Source organism: Choloepus didactylus, chromosome 5 (genome assembly GCF_015220235.1).
Source record: "Choloepus didactylus isolate mChoDid1 chromosome 5, mChoDid1.pri, whole genome shotgun sequence".
In the NCBI taxonomy this organism is placed as follows: Eukaryota; Metazoa; Chordata; class Mammalia; order Pilosa; family Megalonychidae; genus Choloepus; species Choloepus didactylus.
Window position 1 is genome coordinate 166,757,569 of NC_051311.1, and position 11,503 is coordinate 166,769,071.

Consider the following 11,503-nt stretch of genomic DNA (forward strand, 5'->3'; position numbering starts at 1 on the left):
TAGTAATACATGGGGAACTATCTCTGGAGATTGACACCACCAGGAAATACTGTGTCATCAGCAGATGAAACAGGAGTGGCATGGTCTTTGGGCACTTGTCACAGAACAGAGTGGGGGTTAGGAGGACATGCAGGAAAGAGGGCATTGGGATTCTGTGGCAATGAGCAAGTTGCACAGGTGTTGGTGCTATTCGAGTGACCAACACACATGCTGGCAGCCTCTCTGGGACATGGACATGGCTCACCCAGGCATCTGGCCACTGCAGAATTTTGGATAGCCAAAGTTCAAATCAGGGCCTGCAAACCTCCTTCATGAGGACATGAGGACTTTGTTCTCCCCGGGGCTGAGGAACAGTTTCAGGCTCTGACCTGTGACAGCCACAGCAGGTAGAAGGAAGGTATGTCAAAGTCAGGGATAAGAAAGACCTTATTGTTTCAGAAAGCTAGTTTGTGCCCAGAGTGACCCTAACCCTCGGCCCCTGCTGGGCAGAGGAGGGCAGTGATGAAGTAGACATGATCAACATAGCTATCTGCCTTTTTCTTCTGTTGCTGTCCTCCTTTCTTCTCTCTTCCATGGAAAGATAGCAGACAAGCTGACACTTGACAAGAGAAGACCATAAGGGCACCAAGGCCTGACTAGGGAAGCTGGACCTGGGCTGGAAGAGGCCACACCTGTCTTGGGAAAGGGCTCCCTGCTCTCTTGACCCTAAGGCTCTGGCCTCTGAAAACCCAAATCTGCTTTGTTCCTCACAAGGAAGTGTTGCAGAGGCTGAGACTGCTGAAGATGAGCAAACTTGTCTCGGGAAGTTTACTATCTGTGTTGTGACCTTTGACCCTGGAACCTGCCTTGCTAATTTCCACAACTGAATCTAATAGTTAATAGCAGGGCTTCCGCAGCTGGCTAGGCTCGGGACTTTGGAGGAGGAGGCTGGCACTCCTCACCACAGACCCTGGGAGGCTCTGGGTCCCACAGGGCATCTTCATTTCCCACTGATCTCTAGGATTAGACAAGAAAAGCTCAGAAAGGGAAGAAGTATTTTTCTGAGGACTTATTTGTAAATTAAATTCAGTTTTATTGAAATATAGTCACATACCATACAATCATCAGAAAGAATACATACATCAGAAAGAATCAGAATAAGAATAAAAAATAAAAGTAAAAAAGAACACCCAAATCATCCTCCCATCCCACCCTATTTTTCACTTAGTTTTTGTCCCCATTTTTCTACACATCCATCCATACACTAGATAAAGGGAGTGTGATCCACAAGGTTCTCACAATCACACTGTCACCCCTTGTAATCTACATTGTTACACAATCATCTTCAGGAGTCCAGACTACTGGGTTGGAGTTTGACAGCTTCAGGTATTCACTTCTAGCTACTCCAACACATTAAAACCCAAGAGGTGTTATCCATATAGTGCATAAGAATGTCCACCAGAGTGCCCTCTCAACTCCATTTGGAATCTGTCAGCCACTGAAACTATTTCGTCTCATTTTGCATCCCCCTTTTGGTCAAGAAGATTTCTCAATCCCATCTTGCTGGGTCCAGATTCATCTCCAGGAGTCATATCCTGTGTTGCCATGGAGATTTACACCCCTGGGATTCAGGTCCCATGTAGTGGGGAGGGCAGTGAATTCACCTGGCAAGGTGGCTCAATTAGAAAGAGAGAGAGAGAGGGCCACATCTGAGCAACAAAGAGGTACTCAGGGGGAGACTCTTAGGCACAATTACATGCAAGTTTAGCCTCTCCTTTGCAGTAATGAGCTTCGTAAGAGCAAGTCCCATGATAGAGGGCTCAGCACATCAAACCAACAGTCCTAATGTTTGTGACATCAGCATCAGTCCAGGTGAGGAAGTCCAAAACTTCTGCACTTTCACCCCAGCTCCTCAGGGGGGCCCTGTAAATATATTTTTATTCTCTGAAGACTTTAGAGGGAAAAGGAATTCTCCCCTAAATTTTTCTAGTTTTTGTGCCTTACAGAGGAACCTAGGCACAGAATCTTAGAACATGTAGAGCAGACTAAAGTTTTTCCCATGAAGAACTGAGGTGCCAGATCCCCTGAATGACTGGATCATCGACAGAGCAAAAGCAAAACACATGGATTCACGACTCCTCTAGGGCTGCGCTCCCCTCCCCGTGCCACGCCACCTCTCCTCTAAGTCAGCCAGGCAAGTCACAACAGCTGATAGACCTGATGACGGGTGTGAACAGTCCTGATGATCTGAAAAATCTTTCTGACACCAACCAGCGGCACCCTCTCCCAGTCCCTTTCCCCCTGCCTACCGCAAACAGGATTTGGCCCCATTCCAGCCCCCCTCCTCTGCCTTGGGAGATGCCTTTTGGGCAAGTTAGTTAAGGAGGGAGCGTGAACATCACATCTGGAAGAGGTCAGCGGTCATCTCCCAGTCCCATGCAGCCCCAGCACCCTCCACTCCAGGCTCCCTGCCTCCCTAGAAGGTGCTCTGTGAGCTTATGATCCCAGCCCCTACCTGCACTGCTCCCGGCGCTTGGAATTCCCATTTCCCCCACTCTCCACATGGATGAATACCACCCACCTTTACCCTTCAAGCCAGCACCAAAGGCCACTTTCTCCATCCTCAAGTTCACTCTGAACCAACCTCTACTTCAATTGAGCATCTAGAATGTTGCTACATTCTTCCTTGCTTCCTTCAGAGGGGCCTTCCTCCCTCATTGTGCACTACATCTTGTTCATCTGTTTTCTCCGTATCTAGCAGAGGGCCCAGGCCCAGTGAATATGGCTGGGTGTACAGTCGATTTTTAGAAGAGACCAGGAGCAGAATGTCCTGGTCACTCATCTGTTTGGTCAATGTGATGGTTAAGTTCATGTGTCAACTTGGCCAGGTGATGGTACCCAACTGTCTGGTCAAGCAAGCACTGGCCTAACCATTGCTGTGAGGATGTTTGTGGCTGGTTAATAAAGCAACAGGCTGGTTTATTAAATCATCAGTCAATTGGCTGCAGCTGTGACTGATGACTCAACAAAGGGTGTGTCTTCTACAATGAGAGAATGCAGTTGGCTGGATTTAATCTAATCAATCAGTTGAAGACTTTTAAGCAAGACAGATAGAGGATCTTCACTTCTTTGGCTGCCCAGCAAAGTGTTTCCTGAGGAGTTCGTCGAAGTTGCCAGTTCGTTTCCTGAGGAGTTCATCAAACACGTTCATCAAGGATCCCAGTTCATTTCCTGAGGAGTTCTTGAAGATGCCAGTTCATTTCCTGAGTTCATCAGACATATTCATTGGAGTTGCCAGTTTGCTGACTTCCCTAGGGAATTTGGACTCGTGCATTCCCACAGTTGCATGAGTCACTTTTATAAATCTTATATTCATAGATATCTCTCATTGATTCTGTTTCCCTAGAGAACCCTAACTAATACAGTCAACCTCACAAATTTTACAATTAGTTCCTCTGAAAAAAGAACCTCAATCCTTGCAGCTATAATGCACTCTTTCTTTTACCCCTATAGTTCCCTACACTCAGACCAAAATAAATTCATCCATTCTAAAAATCACAAACTTCTGCATGGTTTACTGGTCATCTGGGAACAGATGCCCTAAGGGCAAGACCTAAGGGTTTTCAAAAAATCCCTCCTGGTTCGACAGCATCATTGGTCATTCAATTATTATTTTTTAACTTTTCACTCACATTCACTAATTGTTGACATCTTGCCACATTTTCTTTATCCCTCAAATATTATGCCTTTATACTTCCATGTGTATTTCCGAAAAAGAACATTCTCTTACATAATCATAGTACAAAGATTGAAATGGGGGAAACTTGATATTAATACAATAGTATTGTTGAATGAACAGTATACTGTATTCAAATTACACCAATTGTCTCAGTATCTTTTATTACCATTTCATCCTGATTTAGGATGCACTACAGGATCACAGGTTGCATTTTCGTATCTTGTCTCTTTGTCTCCTTTAATCTGGAATAGTTCTTCATTCTATCCTTGCCTTTCATGACATTGACTTTGAAGAGCACAGGTCTGTTGTTTTGTAGAATGTCATTCGTTTTGGGTATTCATGTGAAATTTGATGAGAAGGCTTGGCTGTGTGGACTGGCAGAGAGGGAAAGGAAATGGAAGTTTGTGGTGAGTTGTGGCTGCAGGCTTGGCAGGTGAGGTCCTGTGTTCTTACCCCTCTTGTTTCTCCAGCACCCAGCAGTCTCTGGTACACAACTGGTACCCAGTAAATTGTTGACAAATGCTTGGAACTGAGTGAAATGCCAAAAACATCTCTCCCAGCATCTGTCTTTGAAAGCTTTTTATAGAAGAGGGTTTGGTGGATTTTAGCTTTAATTCCAAACTTGGATTTTTCCTAATATTTGTAATTTGTAATAGTAATAATTAATTGAACTCTTAATTGTGCCAGGCACTGTTCTACATGTTTTGGATGCAACAGTAAACAAAACAGAAAAATCCCTGCCCTTTGGAGCTCATATTCTAGTAGACAGTGAGGGAAAATAGACAATAAACAAATTTAAAATATTACTAATAATTACAAATACATATTCTGTTTCTCACAGTATGGAGAAAATAAAAGAGGATGGGGAAATAGAGAGTGTTGAGGAAGTTGCTATTTTAAATATTGAGGACAGGAAAGATGGTGTTCATTGAGTAAAGATATGAAAGAGGTAAGGGAACTAGCCAGGTAGATATATGAGGGAAGAGATTTTTGCAGAAGAAACAGCATGTGCAAAGGCCCTGAGGTAGTGGCTTGCCTGTAGGTTGGCAAAATGTAGGCAGTTACTCCACTAAATATGTGTGTGTGTGTGTGTGTGTGTGTGTGTGTGTGTGTGTGTGTATGAAGTAGAATATAAATACATATAAAGGGCAAAGAATAAAGGAAGGGGAGAGTAGTAAATGAGATCAGAGAAACAGTGGGTGGCCATAACATGTACTGTAAGTAAGGCTCATTGAAAGGACTTCTGCTTTTGCTCTGATTTGGAAAATCATTAAAGGATTTTGAGCAGGGGAATGAAATGATCTGATTAGTTTTTTTTTATTGTGAACCTTAACGTATATACATAACAGTGATCTCCTTCAAAGTATGATTTCACAAGTAGAAAGCAAATTTAAAAGAATGTCATGGGTCACAGTTCCATAACTTCAGCCATTTCCATTATTGTAAAATATACGTACAGAAATGTGACATCTCTGAATGTCCAGTTCAACAAGAAGTCATATAGGTAGTTTCAAAAACTGTTATGGGTTACAGTTTCAAGTTTCAGTTCTTTCCTTATTATGCAATACAAAGTATATACAGATAGGTGAAGACCTTCAAGGTACAATTCAATGAGCAGCTATAGAGCACATCCCAAAGGATAGCTATAGGCTACAGTTCCACCGTGTCATTTACCTCCTTCCAACGTGTGTGTGTGTGTGTGTGTGTGTGTGTGTGTGTGTGTGTGTGTGTGTGTGTGTAGTTTCAGTATTCATAGATCTTTGTTAAATCTTGTTTGTTGCTACCCCTTCCTCTCACTTAATTGCTTCAGGGGTGTCTAGGCAATGAGCACCCTAACTTGTTCATACTGAAAAGGGATGTCGACAGTCGACAGTATGGGGAAGGGGGCTGCATCTGATAGTTTATCTTAAAGAGGCTGTTGCCTCTGGGTTTTAGGACTTGTCTGGTATAGGAACACTCTGGTGGATTTAAGTTTCTTAAAGATAAAACTTAGTGAGATTCTTTTGTAGGTATTTGGGGATTACTTTTGTATGGGCATGGCATTCTCTGTCCATTTGGGATGTCTAGCTGGAGCTTGCATAAGAGAAAACTCCAGGATAGCCTCTCAACTCTATCTGGGATCTCTCAGCCACTGTGAACACACCTTGTTGCCTTTCATTTTTTTCCCCCTTTTGGTCAAGTAGACATTTTCAATCTCTCACTGCCAGGGCCAGGCTCATTCCTGGGAGTCATGTCTCATGTTGCCACAGAGTGGACATTCAATATTAAGCTCCAAAGAGCCTATATCCCTGCTCTGAAAGTTATTCCCAAATTACCTTCAACTTTCACGGTGCACCTCCACCTTCTCCAAGGTGATAAAAGATGCCAGGGAAGGAAAAAAAAACAATCAATCAAGCAGATGAAAAAGGAGACATGAGCAGGCTGAGGGTTCATGGCAGCAACACAAAATAAGCCAGAGGCAAACCAGAGAAGCCTGGAGGCATGTACAGCCAGGATAGAGCAAGCCAGAGAGGGGGTCTCGGCACTGCCTCACCTTCCACTTGTCCAGTGGGGTTGTGTTATCCCACTGGAGCAGTTAAGGTCTGACACCAACACCTTCAGAAAGTCCTGAATCTACAGAAGGCAAAAGGCGGAAACGGGTAGGGGGGAGAGAGAAGTGAGTTAGAAAGAGGGAAAAGTTGGCAGGAGGAGGAGGTAGGTTCAGGGAAATGGGATGCTCAGTAAGAGGAGGGGATCAATACTATGGGCTGTGTCATCCTTTGAAACAGCCACTTGCTGCCTTGCCAGAGGCAGAAATCAATGTACACAGATAAATGGAAAAGTTCACTGAGTGAAGCAGTTACATGGAGTGGGGGAAACAGACTTTTGAGTAGGGGTTCACTTGAACAAAGGGGGCTATAGCTAAAAAGTAAGTTTGAAAGACACTGTTCTAGTCCAGCAATATCACGTTACACATAAGGAAACGGGCTCGGAGGAGGAAGAGATTTTCTCAAGGTCACTCAGCAAGTTGGTGGCAAAGAGACTCAGAACTCAGATCTTCTCCTAATCCTAGTGCCTGGGGCTGTCTTCATCACACCCTGGGGCTCTTTGGGATTTTCTCAAAGGAGAGTCTGATGGCAAGTGGCTGTTCTCATCACTTGGCTTCTCCTTGAGGCTGGGAATGAGGAAAATCACCTGAGCAATAGGTCAGATAGGAATTCCATCTATTGAACATTTACCCTGTGCTAGACCATGTACTAAGGGGTTTACATGAAAACAGCAACAAATCTCATTTAAACTTCACAAGTGTAAGTAAAATATTATCCCTATTTTACAGATGTGGAAACAGAGTCCCAAAGAGCTTAAACAATTTGTCCAAAACCATATCCTTAGTAGAGGGAGAAGACTAAGTCAGAATTCGTAACCAGTACTTGATACTTCCTCTTCCACAATCTTAATCCTTGCCCTCTACTGCCCTTAAGCATCCCTATCCCTGGGAGCCAGGCCAGCCAAGACTCATATCCTCCAGCGAGTGGCCACTAGAAGTTGATTTCTCGGGGCTACTGCCATTTTTGATCTTCCTTTTCTGTTTAGTTCCTGCGGGAACACAGGGCTATTTTTCTGCTGAAATTTTCTCACCTGCATAAAGGAAAAGGAGAGAGACTCATGAGAAATCTAAGCCCCTGTACACCATGTGATTTAATGCTACCACCAACCCTACAAGGTATTGTAATTCTCATTTAAGTACTGAAGAAACAGACTCAAAAGAGTTAAGAGACGGATAACGGGGATTAAAAAGGACAATGCTATTTAAACTTCTGACTCGAAGCCATAATCAGTAACTGTCAGCGGGCAAAACCAGAGGTGTACATTGAAAAATAAACAATAAAGGGGCAAGACCAGTAACTACATGTGTGATTTAGAAATTAGATATCGGGGTCCTTTCTTACACATCTACACTTCATACCCCAAGCACTCTTCAGAGCACCCTAGGTCGAGAAGATGATATGGGGAAGATTCCCAACAGTGAAATTCATGCAATTTCCTAGGATTTATTCCACAGAAGTTAAGCAAATGTCACTCTAAAGAGCACCGATTGAGGGGGATTCTGATCCCAGAATCAGAGTATTAGAATGTGATGTAGAGAACTCAAAAAATTTTTGAAAGTCTCTCTGGAGAGTAGAAACCTAGGAGAAAACGAAGGCAAAGAGATAAGCTCTCCCCGCTGTCACCCAGCGATGTTGTAAAGGTTTCGAGATCACTGGAGAAGTGTGGGGTTTTCACTCTGTTAGTGTCTGAGGATGCGGCACCGCCCCGAGTATGGGAGCCTGAAACCTCTGCCTCTGTCCCACAGTCCCGAGTCCCTTCAAGCTGGAAATCTGCGCCGCGACCAGAGATCCCGGAAGTCACCGGCCCAAAGTCACCCGGGAGCGACGGGCGAGGGCGGGAGGTGGGCGGCCGAGGGGGCGGGACTGGCTGAGAAGACGAGGGGGCGCCAAGGGGGGTCCAGGGTTCTCCCCATTTGCCTCAGGGGCGGCTCCGACTCGGCCACGGCGCGGTGGGTCCAGGGGCCTCGGGGCTGGGTCGGGAGACAGGACCCGGCGCGCTTTACCATCTTTTTGGCCGCAGCCAACTTGCTCCGTCGGGTTTCCTCCGACATCGCGGAAAAGGGTGGGGATAAAAGGGGGCCACTACACCGAGTTTCCGGTAACCACTGCAGACCCTTTCCGCTGACTACGGCGGGGATTTGAGACAAACCAGGAACTGAGTTACCAGGGCTATTTTGGGCAGCACGGTGCATGGGCGTGGCCTAAATGCTCCGAGTCACTGGGCTACGAGAAAGGGAAAGGGGGCGGGGTCAGGTCTCTGTGGGCGGGGACACAATGAGCGTAGCGAGAGCATGTCTCCGCCCACCTGGGGAAGGGGTGCGGTCGTTGTCTCCGCCCACGTCGGGGCGGGGCGCAGCCGTTGCTTCCTCCTACTCCGGGGAAGGGGCGGAGCCCGCCTTCTCCGTGTGCGCGCGCAGCTCGCCTTATAGCGGTTTTTGATCTCCGCCGGGGCTTTCGGATACTCGGCAGGGCTAAGTCCCTTTTCCGGCTGTCGCCCTGGACCTTCCTGCGCTGCAGACTGCCCCGAGACAGGGGCGCCGGACTCCGGCTCTCAGGAGGTGGGCGAGGAGCGGAGAAAGAGGAAGCTCAGCCCCTCACAGTCCTTTTCCTAAGACTCCTCAAAACCGACTCAGACTTTCTCGCCCATTGAAAGCCACCCTCCAAAGTCCCACCAGAGGTTACCTCCGGGTGCGCTACGCAATCCTCCAGACACATTCCCCACATCAGAGCCTCCCCTTTCTCGAGGGTCCCTACCTACCCTGATCCCGGGAGAATGTCTCCACCCCTCCCAGCTGGATCCCGTCCCTGTCGCTTCTGCTTCCCAACTGCTCCTCCTCCCATAGCTCCGCAGCTCCCCTTTCCTCCCAGAGCCGACTCGAGGCCCAACCGGACTTTTCCCTCGGATTTCTCTCCAGGATTCAACCAGGACTTTTAAAAAGTTGCCGCGGTACCTTCCGATCCCCTGTAAGTCTGTGCCCCTGCCCCACAACACTCGCACACGACTTCCTCTTGCCCTCCTCTCCATGCTCAACAGCAACTGACCTACTCTGAACCCTCTTCAAGATCTTCCCCCAGCAGACCTTATTCTGCTGAGAAACTTCCGGTCATTTCTCAGTCCCTCAGCTTCTCACCCCTGCATAATGTCCTCAAGGTTCATCCATGTTGTCATATTCTACAACCTCATTTCTTCTTAAAGCCAAATAATATTTCATCATATGTATACAACACAGTTTGTTTATCCGCTCCTTAGTTCATGGGCGCCTGGATTGTTTCAACCTTTTGGCAATTGTGAATAATGTCACTATGAACATCCATGTGCAAATGTCTGTTTGCATCCGTGTCTTCAGTTCTTCTGGGTATAAACCTAGTAGTGGAATTGCCAGAGCATACAGCAGTTCTATATTTAGCTTCCTGAGGAATCCCCAAACTATCTTCCACAGCAGCTCTACCATTCATTCCACATTCCCACCAACAATGAATAAGTGTTCTGTTTCTATACATCCTTTCCAACACCTGTAGTTTGCTGTTTATTTTTAAATAGTGGCCATTCAAGTATGTGTGAAATGATATCTTATTGTAGTTTTGATTTGCATTTCCCTGATGGGTAGTGATGTTGAACATCTTTTCATATGTTTTTTACCAATTTGTCTATCCTCTCTGGAAAAATGTATGTCAAGTTTTTTGCCCATTTTTAAACTGGGTTGTTTATATCCTGGATATTGTACCTTTATCAGATGTGTGGTTTGCAAATATTTTCTACCATTGAGTAGGCTGCCTTTTCACTCTTTTGACAAAGTCCTTTGAAATACAAAAGGATTCAGTTTTGAAGGAGCCCCACTTATCTATTTTTTCTTTTATTGCTTGTGCTTTGGGTGTAAGGTCTAAGAAACCACCTCCTACCTCAATATCTTGAAGATGCTTCCCTAAATTTTCTTCTAGGGGTTTCACCATTCTGGCTGTTATATTTAGGTCTTTGATCAATTTTGAGTTATTATTTGTATATAGGTGTGATGGGGTCCTCTTTCATTCTTTTGGATATGGGTATCTATTCTTTTGTATATGGTGGAGTTCTTCCAGCACCATTTGTTAAAGGCTCTGACCCAGCTGGGTGGGCTTGGCAGTCTTGTCAAAAATCAATTGAACATAGGTATGAGGGTCTATTTGTGAACTCTCAGTTAGATTCCATTTGTCAATATATCTATCTTTATGCCAATACTATGCTGCTTTTCCACTGTAGCTTTGTAAAAGGCTTAAAATCAGAAAGTAAGAGTCCTCCCACTTCATACTTCTTTTTCAAGATGTTTTTGGCTATACAGTGTCCCTAAACCTTCCAAATAAATTTGATAATTGGCTTTTTCATTTCTGCAAAGTGAGTTGTTGGAATTTTGATTGGGATTGTATTGAATCTGTAAATCAATTTGGGTAAAATTAACATCTTAACAATATTAGTCTTCCAATTTATGAACACAGACTGCCCTTCCACTTATTTGGGCCTTCTTTGTACAGAACTCATTGCATTTCTCTTGCAGCTTTCAGAACTTTCTGTTTGTCTTTGGCATTAGACAATTTGATAACTATGTGTCTGAGTGTGTTTCTCCTTGCACTATTCCCATTTTGGGTTTATCACAATTCTTGAATGTGCATATTCAAGTCTTTCATTAAATTTGGGAAGTTTTCTGCCATTATTTCTTTGAATATTCCTTATACCCCCTTCTCCTTTTTTCTCCTAGTGAGACTCTCATAATGCATATATTTTTATGCTTGATGGTGTCCCACAGGTCTCTTAGGCTCTGTTCATTCTTTTATCTTTCTGCTCCTCAACTTGAATCATTTCTGTTGTCTTCTCTTCAAATTCACTGATTTTTTTTTTAAATAATAGCCATTCTAGTAGGTGTGAGATGATATCTTATTGTGGTTTAAATTTGCATTTCCCTAATAGCTAGTGAAGTTGAGCATCTTTTCATGTTTTTCAGACATTTGTATTTCCTCTGTGTAAAAGTTTCTGTGTCTTTTGCCCATTTTTAAATTGGGTGGTTTGTCTTTTTGTTGTTGAGTTGTAGATCTCTTTATATATCCTGGATATTAAACTCTCTTCTGATATGTAGTTTCCAAATATTGTCTCCCATTGCATAGGCTGCCTTTTTACTTTCCAGACTTTGATGCACAAAAGTATTCAATTTTGAGGAGTTCCTGTTAT